The following is a 19,408-nucleotide window of genomic DNA, read 5'->3' on the forward strand; positions in this document are numbered from 1 at the left end:
AAGCGGGGGTTGATTCTCACCATTATACAATACTTTAAGGAGTACTGAGTTATCACCTAAAACAGGGCCTACCATGAAGCATTTGATTTTTCTTTCTGGCCTGACTCTGAAAATGCCAAAACTCCCTGAGTGCTACTACATTTATGGCCAGTCATCATTTGGGCTCAGTGACATGTATTTATCAAATTGCTTTAATGGAGTGGGAGAGCACAGCACAGGCAAGGTGCAATATAAAGCTACTAGATAAAAGGAATAACCATAAGGAATGGGGAAAGGGGGAACATAGGAGCAGAATGCGCCAAAGACAAACTGTTGCAGGAGACTTCCTCTTTCCAAATTTTGCTTACATTTGGGTCTTTGGGTATTGCTCTCTTGGCAGTCCTGGGACTGGTGCCATAGGATATTTTCACCTAACACGTGGTGGGAAATAGAGAATGTGTTCACTAATTTTTTTTAAATAACAAGAAAACAACATAACAAACAAAATCTTAACATGACCTTGCAGATAAGGAAATGCAAACAGATTAAAAAATAAAACACAGTTCAATTCTATCATAATTGAGATTTTAAAAGGTCAAATTGAGAGAAAAAAATCAATTGGGAAGATAGCCACATATTTGCATAGGCTATTTCCTTCACCTGAAACACTCCCCTTGCTTCCACACCTTTGAAGCATGTCTACCCATTCAAGTCTACCGGTTCAAGATGAAACCCTACTTAATCCATGTCTTCCCTAAACACTCCAATTCCTTTTCCCATCCAACTGCATAATGCTCAATATCTCTGTAAAACATTTGACTATCATTATTTTGTATTGTTGTACTACTCTGAATACCCCCTAAGTGCCAACTACAGTATTTATAAAGTTTACACACTATTTTATCAGATTGAATCTTTGCATGTACCCTCTTAGCCAGCTTTGAGTATCCGCATTTGACATACAAGAGAACAGAGGCCAAGAGAGGTGAATTAGCACTGTAGGTAAAATGGGAGAAGGTGTTCAACCCACTTTAGCTACATTACAGTGTCTGTGTCCCTACTACTATGCTGCCTATATTGTGTGTGCTTCTCATTTCTCTCAAGTAGACATGAGAAAGAACCGTGTAAAATACCCCTTTCTTGTACTTCTCTGTACCCACCCCACATCATCTTGAATAACAAAGAGCACATAATGTCATACATATATTTGAAAAGAACATATGAGATAGGGAAGTCGATGAGAAGATTCCCACAAGTCTCCCAGATATATACATATAGTTCGTAAAAAGGTTAAGAACAATTTTGCATCAGTCTTTCTCCGTTTTCATGCGCTGGTACCAGTTTGTGACTTAGTTAAGACTTTGGCTTTCTCACACGGTAATACAGAAAGCAAGTCATTGGGAAAATCGATTAAGAGTGGGCGTTATCAAAGGCATGAAGAAGATTAACACAGATACATGTCTGCTTGCCTTTTATTAAAATAAATTGAAATGATTTCTCTTCAAATGATAGCAATACAAATGGAAACATTTGGCAGTTCCCTTGAGTATATAATGAAGGATTACCCTCCCACCCACATTTATACCCTGTAGTGTGCACAGCACTGAGAGAGGGCCAGGAAAGTGACAACTCTTTAATTAGTTAGAGCTCGGGGACAAATTGGGGAAACTTGCTCTGGAATCTGTACGGAGGGAGGAGATGGTAGATTGGTTTAAAAGTTTCTCTCTCTTCTCTATTATATGTTTCACAAAGCCAGCGTTTTTATTTCATTCTTAAAGATGTACAAGCCCAAAGAAGTAAGAGTCACTAAGTACCATGCTAAAAACCAAATAAAGGGTTTTGCTTCATTTAGTACCTGAATCAACACTACTTTACCTATCAAGGCAGACCTGAAACCTCCTTTTACCAATTTTTCTTGTGACAGGAGCAAAGCAGTTAGAACCACTATCAAATTTTATTCATCAGTACCCCGATAGGTAAGCTGTAGAGAAAAAAATATTTTTTTACGTAATTTCCTTCAAATGTTACCCTGTAAGCAGTTGCACCTCCTTCTAGAGCTATGACTCAAATTATTTACTGAATTACATCAAAATGCCATACAAAATTTAGTAATGATACCTGTATGCGATAATTATATGCTACATTGCTTCCACTGGAAACCGTGGTAACCGATCAGTTACTTTTCAGCCTGCCGCCATAGCTGAGAGTGGCACAGAGGAGAAAAGGTACTCTAGCCATCATCACATACGTTCGATCTTGAGATAACAGCAGAGGGGCTACTTATCTGTGATTAAGCTAATATATTGTTTTAATTACAGCCACAGTTTACCCTGGGGTTGATTTATGCATGCAATTATGAAAGGGGGTAAGGGGTGGGGGAAGAGGGAGAAACACTAATAATACAGACATTTAAAAATAGCAATTTTGTTTTCTTTTATAGAAAGGACCATAGTGATAAGGAATAAAACTATTTCTTTACAAACATATAAAATCATAGTCAACCATGGCCTTGATTTTTAGGATGGTCAAGACTTGGAGAACATCCCCTCCAATCTCTTACTTGTAAATTCTTCTCTGTAACTTCCTTGATGAGTCATCTAGCCTGCACTGGAACATGTGTGTGACAAGGGGCTCACTATCCATTTCACTGCTGTATGTTGTCATTGGTAAGAAGGTCCTCCAAAACCACAAACTAACCTAGCTTCCTCCAAGTCTATTATCTGGAGATCACTTAAAAGTTTCTGAAATAATATTGGCATACGTGTATTTACATGCATATCATCTGTACACATAGTGAACTGTGTACCACGTAATCACTGGGCTGTAACCTACTTTAGAACAGCCACTTTGTCCTTCTTATTCACAAAAGTAATCTTAATGCCTGGCTCCTTACCAAACCCCATGTGCAGGCTTCCCCCCCAACCCAAACAAATGAAAGGTAGAATATATCTGCCCGTGGTCTTAACCTACTTAATATTTTAATGATATGCATATTTCAATGCCATGTACACAGGAGGTGCTCAATAAATATTTGATAAATGAGATAAAAGAATGGAAAAGATGAATCAATGAAATGTTAACAGTCCTTCTGCACAATGACATCACCCCAAAATACTGGAAAAAATTTATCCTACCTAGGGACTTTCCCTGGTGGTCCAGTGGTTACGACTCTGTGCTTCCACTGCAGGGGGCACAGGTTCGATCCCTGGTCGGGGAACTAAGATCCCACATATTGCGAGGCACAGTCAAAAAAAATTATCCTACCTTATCTAAGATGCCTCACAAAGTTATACATTCATGACTTCTTCATTTCTTCTTAGGATCTGTTTCTAACATCTCTTATCACTTAATTATGTCTCTTGGACCTGCCAGTTCATTAATATTCCATCTTAAAATCTGGCATACAGAAATGAGTAAGAGTTCTCAGGTACTCTCTAACCAATGCAGACCTGGTTACTGACAGACATGATTTTAAAAAAAAATGATGCCATCCCATGAGGCCCACTCAAGCCACTGGTCAACCAGCTGGCCTCCCCAAATGATGTTACTTTCTTGTATCTATAATGGTAACCTGAGGCAGGCGTGATACAATGCAGTGCTTCTCAAATTTTACTGTGCAGACATGTCCCCTCAGAATTGAAATGCAAATTCTGATTATGATTCAGTAGGTCTGGGGTGAAACCTAAGATTCTACATTTATAACAAACTGCTGATCTATGGGCCACACACTGAGTAGCAAAGGTATACTGGAAGGCCGAACCTGGCAATAGGAGAACTAAATTTGAATTGCAGTTCTAACATTTAATAGCAGCATACAGATGAACAAATTCATTTGGTTGTTTTTATCTGTAAAGTAAGAAAAAACAGTTAAACAAGATAATGAATGTAGTTGGTACATAGTGGGGATATAGCAAATATTTTTTTCAGTGAATAGGCTTCTATCAATGGAAGCTGGAGGCTCATATTGAGGTTATATGCCGAAAAATAACTGGCTTTTTTCCCCCATAGAAATGGTTCCTAAGCCAAATTTCCTCTCATCCAGCATTTGTACAGTTGATTTTTTTTTTAACCTAAATACAGGACTTAACATTTATAACTATTAAACTTGATCTTGTTAGCTCTGGCCAGAGTTCCAGCCTGTCAAGATTGTTTTGAATTAAGATTCAGTTGCTCAGTGTATTAGCTATTGCTCCAAGCTTTATGTCATGGGCAAATTTGATAAGTATGCCTTCTATGTCATTATACATATCATTAAAATGTTGAGTAGGACAAGACCAAGAGCAGAGATATTTTACATTTTATTTGTTTTGAAATAAGGACCATGCATGTGGTGTGGGAAGGAGCTGAAATTATATGATAAACCATAAATCCATTTTGCTGAATATCATCCAGTCTACATTTCTCCATTTTGTCTCTATCAATAGATCTCATAAAATATTTTGTGAAATATATTAATTAAATCAAAATACATTACGTCTATGGAGGTTTTTTCTTACCTTTCCACCTACAACTCAAACTAAAAAGTGCAACAAGATGAATTTGGCATGACTTAGTGTTTAGTGAACTTATGCTATCTCTTAGTAATCATTGTTTTCTTTACTAAGTGCTTAATAGCAATCTATTAACAATCTATTTGGTAATTTCAACAAGCAAGAATTAGTTTTACAGTCACTGGTAGCATATACATTCTGCAACTGGAGACTGTTAGACATATTTTTTCCAAGATTCTCAAAAATGTTCTATATATTTTTTTATCACATGCAAACACCTGTTCCTGTATCCTTGTAGGTAATTCATCTAGTTCTGAAGATAGATTCATTTAACACAGCTAGGCATGCCTTATTCCTTAGATATCTTTTTGTTTACTTTCCTCTTAGTCATTTTCATTATACTTGCTATGCTTTTAGTACCATTACCCTTAAAATTGAAAAAAAAAAAACCCAAACATAGGAATTAAGTAATTATGGTTAGTGTTTCTTCTATAATCCATCTTTCTTTTGGAAATGATTTTTAAAAATCTAGACTGATGCGAGAGCTCCCTTTATAGTCACAACAGTTTTTATAGATGGCTGCCTCTCCAGCAGTACATTGTGGATCCCTGTCCCTTCTCAATTATATTTCAACTCTGCTTTAAAATCACTGGCAATAAGACCTTTCTTTTCCTTTTTGAAAACACTTTTGGAATAAATAATGATCTTTTTTAATCAAAAAAAGTTCCTTATCCTGTTTTGACACTGTAAAACACCACACCTTCCCCACTCATATTCATATATAATTCATATATAATCAATCAGTTAAAACCAACGGGTATCCTAATTTGAACTATTCTGACGTGCCATCAAATCAAAACAGACTCAACCATCTTTCACACATATGTACATGCACACATATAAACATATACATCTACACACATAAACACACACACACACACACACACACACGCAAACCCTGGCTCCATCAGCTTCCTTGGTTCTCCACTGGTTTTCTCACCATTCCTTCATAGGTCTCTTTTTAATAGCCTATATGGTAAACATAAATACTCTAGGTGATACTGGCCTCTCCTGAAACCAGTGATGGACATGATAAGGGGACTGGGGTAAGCAGGTGTTTTATTTGCAAGTTGCAGGTTCCAAACACAATTCATGTCAGCCTCAACAGAGAACCAAAGAGCCTGACATAGTCAGACATGTGTGCGTTATGTGTCTGTGTGCACACACGCATGTATGGACACAGATATGTAAGACGGTTGAGTTAACTTTGTTTTGATAGAGCAGGGCAACTAAAAAAATTAAGATTCCTATCTATTTTAACTGATTCATTTAATAGAAACAACATGATGGTACGTAGATATGAAGGGGGAAGGTGTAGTTTTACAATGTGGGCTCAGAGAGGGATGACGACTAGCCAAAGGTCACAAAGCTAGTAGGACATAGAGCCCGGATGCTGCCTCAGCTTAAAGGAATCCAAATATCATATGGACATAAGACACAAGCACTGGAGATAGATCCGTAGAGAGCAGCAGAGGGCAAGGGTGCATGGGAGTTTAGGGTGATGCAGAGAAGCATATGGAAAATGCACTTTAATCTTTTCAAAATATTTATACTCATGTCCACAATATCCCTTTCCTTCTTAGAATCCTTCTTAGAAAGTTATCCTGGGTGCTATATTTTCCTTCTAACCTGCAGAGGCCAGAGGTTTCAAGACTTTTGGGAAGGACTTGCGCAAATGAGTTTGGATGACACATAGCCAACGGCCATGCAACCAAAAGAAATTCCAATCACATCACAGGAGTGTGTCAGGGAAAAGCCTAGATGTTTTTGCCACTGCCCTCTCCTTGACACCAATGAAACTAGGACTGGACACTGCCACCTCTCCACGCATGTCTCAGAAGAACCAACACACTTCACCACCAGACCTATCAAAAGAACTGCTGGGATGTGCCATATGGTGCTTGTTTCTGCCTTTCTGATTTCCAGCGCGCGTGTGTGTGTGTGTGTGTGTGTGTGTGTGCGCGTGCGCGTGCGCGCGCGCGCGCGTGCGTGTATAGATCCCTTTGGCAGAAGCTAGACCACATGAGAAACACCAGCTTCAAGGGAATTGGGAATGTAATCTTTAACATTCCCATCTTTGGGGCACTGGAAGGCAACTCGAAGCAGATTGGGGTGGTGTTTAACCAGCAAGTCTGTTGTGTGACACATAGTAGAGAATTACTTTCTAGATTCCCATTATCCTTTTTAGGAAACTCAATTCACATCTCATGCAAACTCATGGGACTGCTCCTGTATGCACTCCCCGAGAAAAAATTTGATCAAAATTGGTGCCATCTCAAGGTGTTTGTTCTCTTCTAATACTGTTACAGAGCAACGAACGATCGCTGTATACATCATCAGTCTTGTGTTTTTCCTACAGATTGTTTCAACGGCAATTAAGGGTTTGAGATTTTTTGGCTGTGTTTTTCATGTTTATAAAAATGCTGGTGGTGTTGAAAGAACAGATGAATAGGCTCTCTAAGTGTGCAGGGAAAGCAAAGACAAAACTTTTAGTTCCATAAAGCATCACACAAATTCTCCTTTATTGCCAGCACAAGCTGCTCCTGGCTTTAAAAACAATAAATGCATCTTTCCATTTCTCTCTCTTAAAAAAATGACTTGCCCGTTTTCAAGGAGACAAATTTTCATTTTCCCTATGCTTCCAAGAATTTATTAATCTCAGAAGTCAATTATTAGAAGAAAAAGGGTATCACTGAAAGAAAACAAAGTATAGATCTGGGAGGTAAATGAGCAGAGGCAACCTCAAGGGTATTTTAAAGTTATTACTGATTCCTTCTCTAGCATGGAAACCAAACGTTTACAATTCCTAAATTAAGGCCGTGAGGTAACACTAAAACATTGTAATTTTATCTGTACAACTGAAGAAGCCATGTGTGGCTGAATCGTAACACTACCACCACAGAGGAGGTTTATGCTTTAGTTGTCCCTACTTGGGCCCTCAGGTACCTTGAGGAATGGCACCATCCTAAAAGCTATTTTTAAAAATGAAAGATATGGGAATTTAGGGCCAAAGTACCTTCATCGTATATGCATCTATTCATATGTCCCCAGAGATACTGGGTAGCTCTGGGTAGAAAGCACTTGCTTGCCTTTTGAAAATGCACAAAGCTGGCCATCCCTCAAAGAAGAACAGTTTGACGGACCCGTTGTCCATTGGTTAAAGGATGTACAGTTAAAACACTTACAAGAGTTAAAGCACTATAGAAGAGGTTACTATATACGCTTGCACGTTAGGCAAGTCATTTTTCCCCAAATTACCTGTCCCTTATATTAGATTCCTTACAAATTTGTCACACTACATATTGTTCTATCAATTAATTTAATTTGAACAAATTACTATTTGAGAAAGACACAGTAGCCAGATCAGTAGGTTTCCACTAAGAGTACATCAGAATCACCTGGAGGGCTCCCAACCCTAACCCTACATCCAGATTGCTGAGCTCCACCCCTAGAGTTTCTGATTCAGTAGGTCTAGGGTGGAGCCCAAGAACTTGCATTTCTAACAAATACCCAGGTGATGCTGTTGCTGCTGATCTGATGACCTCAGCTTGAGAACCACTACTCTAGCAATGCTAGTTTTAGATCAGCGGTTCTCAACTCTCGTTGCACATTAGAATCATCTCAGGACATTTCAAAAACTAAAATTCTGGGGTTCCACCCCAGAGAAATTAAACTAGAATATTGGGGAAGAGCTCGCCAGGATGCCCCACTTGTAGTTTTTAGTGCTTTTCTGGTGATTCACGGATGAAGCCGGGGTTGAAAACACATGTTTTAGATAAATGCCAATCAATTTCAGCTAAAATAATTCATTTCTTAAAGAAGCAAATACATTTGACCTAGATTCAGTAATTATTCCTGGGGCATATGACCTTACATTTGCAAATGATGATACACGGTTGATCTGTGGAAATTACTAATATATACCTAAAGGAAAGAATGAAAAATAAAGACATAAAACACTGTTCTCATCACACAGGTATGGATTTTTGCAGCTTGGGTTAAAGTTTCCAGTAGCAGCACTACATGAAGTGGGATATCTTGAACAACACAGGAAGAAGAGAAGATGGTATCTTCTGGAAAGCCATATTAGAGAATCAAAAGGAGTGACTTTAGTGATCATGAAAACAGAGATACTGAAGGTGTAGGTGCAGAGTTTGAATAAAACTGTTTAAAAAATGTTAGACTAGAACAAAGTAGCATTTGTAAAACAATTGATATTTTGTATAATGTGATTTTAAATATGCACGTGTAACTCAAATAATATATTTGACTTTATCAGTAGACATTTGACCACTCTATGTCCCCAAAGTTTATGTATTCAAGTTAGTATTTTTTATTCTGCTCACTAATTAATTTGGATATCGTATCATATTTAGGCATATAATGAATTTTTGGCTGAGACAATCACTGACGTCTTTCTGGGGGAGGTGGCCTTTGAACTGGCCTTCATACAAAAAATAGTATTTATCAAGTAATTCAAGAGTAGAAAGGGCTTTTAAGCAGAGGAAACCACAGAAGTGAAGAAATGCTAGTAAGAAGGTAAAAGGTGAGTTGTGAGGATGTCAAGGTGAAAAAGTAATACACTGCTACAAAAGACCCCAAATAGCCAAAGCAATCTTGAGAAAGAAAAACACAGCTGGAGGAATCAGGGTCCCTGACTTCAGACTATACTACAAAGCTACAGTAATCAAGACAATATGGTACTGGCACAAAAACAGAAGTATAGATCAATGGAACAGGATAGAAAGCCCAGAGATAAACCCACGCACTAATGAAACTTAAAAGCTTTTGCACAGCATAGGAAACCATAAACAAGACCAAAAGAAAACCCTCAGAATGGGAGAAAATATTTGCAAATGAAGCAACTGACAAAGGATTAATCTCCAAAATATACAAGCAGCTCAATATCAGAAAAAAAAAAAAGCCAATCCAAAAATGGGCAGAATACCTAAAACAGACATTTCTCCAAAGAAGCTATACAGATTGCCAACAAACACATGAAAGGATGTTCAACATCACTAATCATTAGAGAAATGCAAATCAAAACTCCAACGAGCTATCACCTCACACCAGTCAGAATGGCCATCATCAAAAAATCTACAACAGTAAATTCTGGAGAGGGTGCGGAGAAAAGGGAACCCTCTTGCACTGTTGGTGGGAATGTAAATTGATACAGCCACTATGGAGAACAGTATGGAGGTTCCTTAAAAAACTAAAAACAGAACTACCATACGACCCAGCAATCCCACTACTGGGCATATACGCTGAGAAAACCATAATCCAAAAAGAGTCATGTACCACAATGTTCATTGCAACACTATTTACAATAGCCAGGACATGGAAGCAACCTAAGTGTCCACTGACAGATGAATGGATAAAGAAGATGTGGCACTTATATACAATGGAATATTCCTCAGCCATAAAAAGAAATGAAATTGAGTTATTTGTAGTGAGGTGGACGGACCTAGAGTCTGTCATACAGAGTGACGTAAGTCAGAAAGAGAAAAACAAATACTGTATGCTGACACATATATACGGAATCTTAAAAAAAATGGTTCTGAATAACCTAGGGGCAGGACAGGAATAAAGATGCAGACATAGAGAACGGACTTGAGGATATGGGGAGGGGGAAGGGTAAGCTGGGACGAAGTGAGAGAGTGGCATGGACATATACACACTACCACATGTAAAATAGCTAGCTAGTGGGAAGCAGCTGCATTGCAGAGGGAGATCAGCTCGGTGCTGTGTGACCACCTAGAGGGGTGGGATAGGGAGGGTGGGCGGGAGATGCAAGAGGGAGGGGATATGGGGATATATGTATACACATAGCTGATTCATTTTTCTGTACAGCAGAAACGAACACAACATTGTAAAGCAATTATACTCCAATAAAGATGTTTAAAAAAAAGTAATACACTACTAAATTACAAGCCTTTAACATCAGGATAAGGACATTTTACTTTTATTGAGACAATTTTCTAAATAATGTCTCCTCCAGTATTCGACACCTGCTTATTTCTCCTCACCCCTCTTCATCCTTTACTTCCATTCAAAGAGATCTTGAAACTTTCAAAGAGGAGTCTAAATGGTGGCTTAGTACCTGTATTGCTGGTCCTCATCTGAAATTACAAAACTCTACAGTCTTAGATTACCATGGCCAGCTAGAGATCCTGAAGAAGTAAATTATCTGTCACATGAACTGAGTATTTCAGTTATCTATTGGTGTATAGCAAGCATCCCAACACTTACTGGCTTACAAAAACAACTTATTATCTTCCCTGATTCTGTGTATTGACCAGGCATTTCTTTTGCTTCACGTGATGTTGGCTGAGACACAGGGATATATGAGAGTTTAAAGTGGCTACGCTCACATGGCTGCCTCCCAGATGGTTGCTGAGCCAGTACTTTCAGCTGGAGGATTTACTTCTCCTCCAGACAGGATTCTCCACAGAGCTCCTTGGGCTTATTCACAACATGGCATATGGGTTTTAAGGTTTTAAGAAGGAACATTCCAAAAGGTTAATGAGGAAGCTGCAGATCTCTTAAGGTTCATCCTTGGATGTTACAACGTATCACGTTAGCTATGTTCCATTCCGAACAAGTCAGAGGGATAGACAAGACTCAAGTAGAGGGAAAACAGACTCTACCTGTTGATGGAGTGCCAAGATCACATTGCAAAAGAGTACATGAGGTAGTTGAGACCATCTTTGAAAACATAATCTACCACACTTATTACGCAAGTCTATGCACTAACCCACACACAGAGACTTCAAGGCTCAACAGTAAATGGGATGAAAAACTTATGCAAAATGATACAATATTTATATATTGTCTTAAAGACTAATGAGAAATTAAAAATTAGTCAGACTGAGAAAGTAAAGATCTACCCTGCTATTCATCAGGATGGGATAACAGATACAGATAAAGCCAGCTGCAAAGTTATCAGCTAAATAGTAGGTCCTAGACCATAATAAATTTGAAGCAGCAAAGAGGATCTGAATTTTAATTAATAATTGTGGTATATATACTTTTCGAGAACACCTTTTTTCTTCAACTTGATTATGGTAGTGATGGTGATAATAGAAGGAGCAGTAGTAGAAGCAATAAAAAAACCCACCATTTATTGAATTCTTCTATACTGAGCACTGGAAGCCATCATTTAATCCTCATTCAACATTTAATTCTCACAAGCATGCTATGAGAAAAGTACTACCATCTAAATTTTACAGGAAACCAAAGGGAAGCTTGAAGAAATTATGTATTTGCCCAAGGGACACAGCAAGTTGGAAAGACAGGGGTCTAACTCAGGATTTGACAGGTTTTTTTTTTTTTTTCTATAAAAGGCCAGATAGTAAGTATTTTTGGCTATGTGGGTCATATGGTCTCTGTTGCAATTATTCACCTCTGCAGTTGTATCACAAAAGCAGCCGTAGACACTATGTAAACTAGAGCATAGATGTTTTCCAATAAAACTTCAGTTACAAAAATAGATAGTAGGCCAGATTTGGCCTGCAGACCCCTGTTATTACTGAAGACTGATCTAAACTTCTTGACTGAGATTTTACAAAAAAATGTCATCTATAGCTTTATATCTGATGCAACATATAGCACAGAATCATGTATTCACATGTGCTCAATAAATATTTGTTGATTGAATGACCAATAAATTAATTCAACTAATGTTTATTGAGCGTCTACTATTGGCCAGGTACTGTTATAAGCACTTGTTATAAATCACTAAACAAAAACATAGAAATCCCGGCCTATGAGGGGTTTAAAAATCTATAAATGCCCATATTATACAACAAGTCTGTCCTAGTTTTCTACTGCTGCCATAACAAATTACCACAAACACTGTGGCCTAAAACAATACAAATTTATTATCTTACTATTCTGTAGGTTAGAAGCCCAACACGAGTCTCATCAGACTAAAATGAAGGCATTGGCAGGGCTGTGTTACTTTCTAGAAGATCTGTTTCCTAGCTGATTATGGTTCTTAGTACAGTTCAATCCCTTAAACACAGAAACTGACATCTCAGAATCAGCAACGGTTCATTGAATCATTCTCCTGCTGCCATCTTTCTAACTATAGCCAGGTGGGGTGAGGGGGTTCTCTGATTTTAAGGACTCATGTGATCAGATTGGGCCCACCGAGATAATCCAGAATAATCTCCGTGTCCCAAGGTGCTTAACTTTAATCACATCTTCCAAGTCCCTTTTGCCATGTAAGGTAACATATTCACAAGTTCCTGGAGATTAGGACCTGGACATCTTGGAGGAACCATTATTCTCTCTACTACAAATACCATCACAGAATTTTATTATAAATCTGATGAATTTGATTTTTGCCACTGGATTATATTTCTAGTGAGCTGATACATGATATAAATTATACTTATTTTAACATGTGTGATAATCCATTCATATCCGATAGAACAAATTACACTTTCCCCGCCTTGCCCAAGCCTTGTAGACTTAGGCCTGATGATTCTTGAGTCAGTCCTGAATGATGCCAGAGTATTTAAAAAAGTCTTACCTAACATTAAGAACATTAAAAGCAAGTTATTTTATCATAAGCCTGACATATCTGGGAGGAACGTTCCATTCTGAACACATACATTGCCCTGAGTCCTGCCTAAAAAATAGGATTCCTACATGTCACTGACATGAAGTTTTGTCCCTGACCTTGACATGTCAGCCCAGGCCATCTGACTGGGCTTCTGCCTTGGTTTTCTGATTTGCCTTTCAATCCCCTTCACTGATTAGAGTGTTAGCTGAAAAGCTGACATCTTCCCTGACCCCTGCCAACCTCTCCAACTGTGCCTATGTTCCAGCCATTGGTCAGGTCCTCCTCCAACTGAGATGGACAACACCCAACCATAACCCAAGACTCTCAGCTCCAGGAAAGCCACTTACTCAAGACACCTGGTGCTATGCCCAACAATTTACTGACGACAAACACTACCTAAATTAGCTCAAATACCCAAATTTCACAATATTATGGCTTGGCCTGTTCCCCAAACCCAACCCTCTATGCAGTCTTCATCTCCCTTGAAGGCTCTACCATTCACCCATGCTCGAGTTAAAAACTTTGCAGTAATTTTCAATTCCACTCTGCCTTTAGCCCCCACTTTCAATCACCATATTGCACTGGTTACCCAGAAACAAAGAACACAAAAGTAGGACAGGGTTTGGCAGGAGAAATAAGTTTCTGTTTTAGAGGAAAAGCCCAACTTTCAACGTCAGCCTTTCAGAAACCCTTGCCAATGAAGCTCCCCCAGGTGAAGGGAGAAGTTTCTTTGTAATATCAGGAATGAAGAGAGACTTCTATTGAGGTTTGAAAGTTCTAGTTCTACAAGAAAGAATGTTAATCTTAGAGTTTTAAAGACTTGGTTTCTTATCAAGGCTCTGCAACTTACTTTGACAGTTTTTTTTTTCAACTAGGAAATGCAAATAACACCTACCTCATGGGGTTGTTGTGAAAATTAAATGAGATAATGAATATAAAGGCACTTTGTAAACTGCAGATGTCAGCTGTTATCATTATGATTATCCCACTAATGCCCTGCTATCTCCACTGCGGCAAGTATTACAACTGTTCAGGGCACAGGGTAAATACTTTAATGCTAATCATTCAGATTCGTGCAGGAGACAATTTACTTTTGTTCTACGTTAGCAGAGGTCATTTCATTCTAATCCTGTCCATCAAGTTACATTTTGGACAGAGTTCAGTTTAATCAAACCTGCCAATATTAGGCTTGGCTCTACTTAAAGCTTCATTCAACCACCTTCTCTGGAAACACAAGCTAACATTTGTGCATATTTGTATCATAAATCACACACTAACAAGACACCAAAAGCAGTCACCTCTTTTAGAATCGGTCTCTGATTCCCAAGACTAAATTGGCCCGTTCTTCTCTACTTTCCATCATGTGTTGCCAACACTATTATAGCACTGATAATATGACGTTGTGATGGTGTTCTTGACCTTCTTCCCCATGAGACTGTGAGCAATTCTAGGGTGGAGATTTAGTCTACACATTCTCATTCATGGTATACAGTAGATAATCAATGCATGTTTATTGAAGCAAAGGAGGAAGTACAGGAGGCCCAGGCTATAGGGAACTTTGCTCCTTAGAGAGAGACTTACACTTCTCTAGCTAATTTTAGGTGACCAGGGATTTCAAATACAGGAAAAACGGAATAATGAAACTATTCTTTTCAAAAATCTCCCATTAATCTTTCTATATCATGTTTAAAAGGTGTTATCAGTTGTTTGTAAGTGCAATGTAAATTAGATTAATTATTCCAAACACTTCACATTTGAGATTTGTGAAAGAAGAAACAGTTTATTTGAATCTCTCAGCCCCTACATGTGATGTCCTGTGCTTTCTGGAGAAGTGGAGATCTTGGGCTTTATCTAGAGAAGAAACTCAGTATTACAAATAGAATATAGATGTATTGATTTGAGGTAATATCAGAGAGGGAGGAATTTTTCCCCTTTATAAAGTTGTTCCTATAAGAATTTTAATTATACATTTTCAAAATGATAACATCATCTACCATGATATCATATAATCCCTTCTTAGTCCACCATCCTTAATACTTTAGTTAAAAAGTATCCATGTAACCCTTGGATTAAACGCAAAAAAAAAAAAATTCTGTGCTGTGAGATGCCATTTTTGAAAGCACTGCTACCATTGGAAAATCTGCTCTTCTTGAGCCAGTTGAGAAGGTTTCAGCAGAGTTTCAATGACCATGCAACTATGCTTTAGTCTCAAGCTTCTCAAATTTTACCGTGCACACAAATCCCCCGAGGGTCTTGCTCAAAATGTGGATTCTGATTCGGTAGGTCTAGGACAGGTCCTTAGAGTGTGAATTTCTAACAAATTCCCAGGTGATGGATGCTCAAGCTACTGGTCTGCAGACCACATCTTGGGTGCCAAGGTTTTAGTAGACATTGTGGACAGGAAAATTCACCATCAATGACATTTATAAGGTAAACTGCCACTGTATATTTCCTATGCCGGCAGTTATGGAGATTTTTTTCCTATTAACCGCTGTTACTTAAGAGAATAACTGCTTTAATAAACAGCCTTTAAACAGACTGAACCTTTTAGTTAGTTCTAATTTAATCACTATACAAAATGTGGCTCATGCAATGATTAAGAAACGTCCTTGGCAGACAGAGAAATTATGTTGAAGCTACAGTTTCCTTTAAAAATTCCTTTTCCTAAGACTCAACTGACATGTGGCTTCTGAGAAATGTTATTAAAGACATAGTCTGTTGGTGACATACTGTAGAGTCCAATAGCCCCACCCAAAGCAAAGCTGAAATGTCCGTAACGCGTAGGAATAAAACAGATTCTCATCTCGCGTGAGCATTTCCCAGTCATGAGACAGCTCTTGGAATAACCTGACTGACCAGGAGAGCCAATCCAGACAGCCCTTAATCAGTAATAACAAATTGAAGAGCCTTAAAAGTAAAAGAAGCTGTGTTCTTCCAATGCTTGCCATATTAGATTTTAGCCGTGCCCTAGAGTTATAAAACTGCATTCTCATGCAACTAAAATCACTTATTTGGGCTAAAGATTCAAGAGTATAATTTCTAAACCAAAATGACAGAACTACAGTCACTAGACAGCATAAATTCTTCTATAGCAGTATTCAAAATCTGTTGGTCCTCACAAAAAATTTGAAAATTTTCCCTTTTTTTCCCACTGTCACTAATCTTCTTTGTTCTCAATTTCCTCCCTGCCTCAATCATTTGATATACTGTATAAAGTTGTGCATAAACTAAATTTCAATGAGAGAAATCTTATTTGTAAACACCCTTAAAATAAGTTAGTGTTTTCTCTGATTAATTCTACATAAAGAAATAAATCCTTCTTTATTATACTGTATAAAGTTGTGCATAAACTAAATTTCAATGAGAGAAATCTTATTTGTAAACACCCTTAAAATAAGTGTTTTCTCTGATTAATTCTACATAAAGAAATAAATCCTTCTTTATGAATAATCATCCCCAAAAACCTGCTAACATATTTTGCAATTTCTTTGTTAATATATCTCATTATTTTAATGTAGAATATATCTGTATTTTCACTTTACACATGACTCTAAGTATCTCTATTATGTTTAAGTCAAGAAAGGGAAACTAACAACCATGGTACGGGGAAGTACCTAGGCTAGCAAGAGCAGGAGGTGACTACCAGCAGCAGGGCTGCAAGGGCAAGGGGAGAGATCCCTTACCTAGAACCCAGGAAGACCAGTGGTTGTACAGAAGGGCCACCCTGTTCCCTTTAAGACAGAAATATAGTCACTTCCCTCCCACTGGTCAAATCTCATCCCAACTGATGACATCCACAGAGGTCAGACTCCTAAAGCACAGAGCAGGGTAGAGAAGCATGGAGATGGAATTTGCAGGACCACAAAAAGAACACCAGGCACGGCGGAAGGTGCAGATAGTATACAGGAAATAAGGTAAAGGAAAATTCACTTACTGAATGTTGAGACCACTAATCTTCTCCCTGCCAACAACTCCAGAATATCAGCAGCCAGAGTTTGATGCTCCAGAATGTCAGCAGTCAGAGTCTGATGCTCCAGTCAGGAGATGGGATGGGTCAACTCTGGGGAATGAAGATGAAATAAAAAGCTAGATTAAAAATTTGGAAGGTAAAATCGAGAAAAGTTTCCCAAATGTAAAGCAATAAAGGGAAATGAAAAATGAGAGAAAAAGAAAAGGAGCAGATCAAGCCAAGAGTTCCAACAGACAACATAATTAACAATAATAAAGTTCCAGAAAGAAAACGTAAGAGAGAAAAATCATCAAAAAATAAAATTCAGGAGAACTTTCCAGGTGGATTTTCAGATTGAAAGGACTCACCAACTACCAGCATAAGAGATTAAATCAGGCCCTCACCAAAGGAATATTACAACGGAATTTAAGAACACCAGGAGAGGGAATTCCCTGGGGGTCCAGTGGTTAGAACTCTGCACTTTCACTGCCAAGGGCCCAGGTTCAATCCCTGGTCCCTGCTTGGGGAATTAACATCTCACAAGTCGTGTAGTGCAGCCAAAAAAAAAAAAAGAACACCAGGAGAAAGTGAATATACTACTTCCAGCAGAGGGGGGAGGGGGGGTTAACCACATCACATACAAAGGATCAGAAATCGGACCACTTCTGACTTTTTACATCAACACAAGAAGCTAGAAGGCAATGGAGCAATGCCTCCAAAACTTTTGGGAACATGATATCCAACATATAATTCTATACTCAGTCAAACTATCAAATAAAAACTTTTTCGGGTATGTAAGATCTTGAACATTTATCTCCTAGCATCTCTTTTTCATTTAGCTACTGAAACATGTGTTGTACCAAAATGGAGGGCGTAAACCAGAACAGAGGAGGAAATGGAATGTAGGAAATACAGACCTCAGAGACAAAGGTATGCCTAACGATTCATATGCACCCGGCATGGAAAGTATCCAGTCCAATTTAGAATTTAACAAAATACCCCATGTGTTACAATACATTAAGGGGCGATTTAGATAATTTGGGAAAGGAGCTGAATTAGTGACAAGTACATGAAAAATAAGTAACCACAACACAAAGCAATTAATTATTAGGTTCAGGGAAAAATAACTTGCAAAAAGCAAAAAAAAAAAAAAAGACTCACAACATATTATATAATATAGTTATATCAAAGGTTACATCAATTATGGATAACGTTTACACAGTTACACTAACGTAAACACTGAAGACTGCACTAACGTAACCTATGATATAACTATATTGCGAGGACAGAGTGACAGCAAGTCTGAATGTGTATGGATGGAGAAAAAGCTAAATCACTATTTTCCTTTCTGAGATGTCAATATATTAAAACCTTGGAAATCAAGAAGTAGAAAGGAAAAAATGCTATTAAGAGAAATGGAAAGCTGGGTGGTGGTGGTGGGATGAATTGGGAGACTGGGATTGACATATATACACTAATATGTATAAAATAGATAACTAATAAGAACCTGCTGTATAAAAAGTAATGAAATTGAAACTGTGATTAAAAACCTTCCAAAAAACAAAAGCCCAGGACCAGATGGCTTCACAGGTGAATTCTATCAAACATTTAGAGAAGAGCTAACACCCATCCTTCTCAAACTCTTCCAAAAATTGCAGAGGAAGGAAAACTCCCAAACTCGTTCTATGAGGCCAGCATCACCCTGATACCAAAACCAGACAAAGATACGACAAAAAAAGAAAATTACAGACCAATATGACTCATGAATATAGGTGCAAAACTCCTCAACAAAATACTAGCAAAGAACATCCAACAACACATTAAAAGGATCATACACCATGACCAAGTGGGATTTATCCCAGAGATGCAAGGATTCTTCAGAATATGCAGATCAATCAATGTGATACACCATATTAACAAACTGAAGAAGAAAAACCAAACGATCATCTCAATAGATGTAGAGAAAGCTTTTGACAAAATTCAACACCCATTTATGATAAAAACTCTCCAGAAAGTGGGCATAGAGGGAACCTACCTCAACATAATAAAAGCCATAAATGACAAACCCACAGCAAACATCATTCTCAATGGTGAGAAACTGAAAGCATTTCCTCTAAGATCAGGAACAAGACAAGGATGTCCACTCTCACCACTATTATTCAACACAGTTCTGGAAGTGCTAGCCACGGCAATCAGAGAAGAAAAAGAAATAAAAAGAATACAAATTGGAAAAGAAGAAGTAAAACTGTCACTGTTTGCAGACGACATAATACTATACATAGAGAATCCTAAAGATGCCACCAGAAAACTACTAGAGCTAATCTATGAATTTGGTAAAGCTGCAGGATACAAAATTAATGC

Source organism: Physeter macrocephalus, chromosome 21 (assembly GCF_002837175.3).
Source record: "Physeter macrocephalus isolate SW-GA chromosome 21, ASM283717v5, whole genome shotgun sequence".
In the NCBI taxonomy this organism is placed as follows: Eukaryota; Metazoa; Chordata; class Mammalia; order Artiodactyla; family Physeteridae; genus Physeter; species Physeter macrocephalus.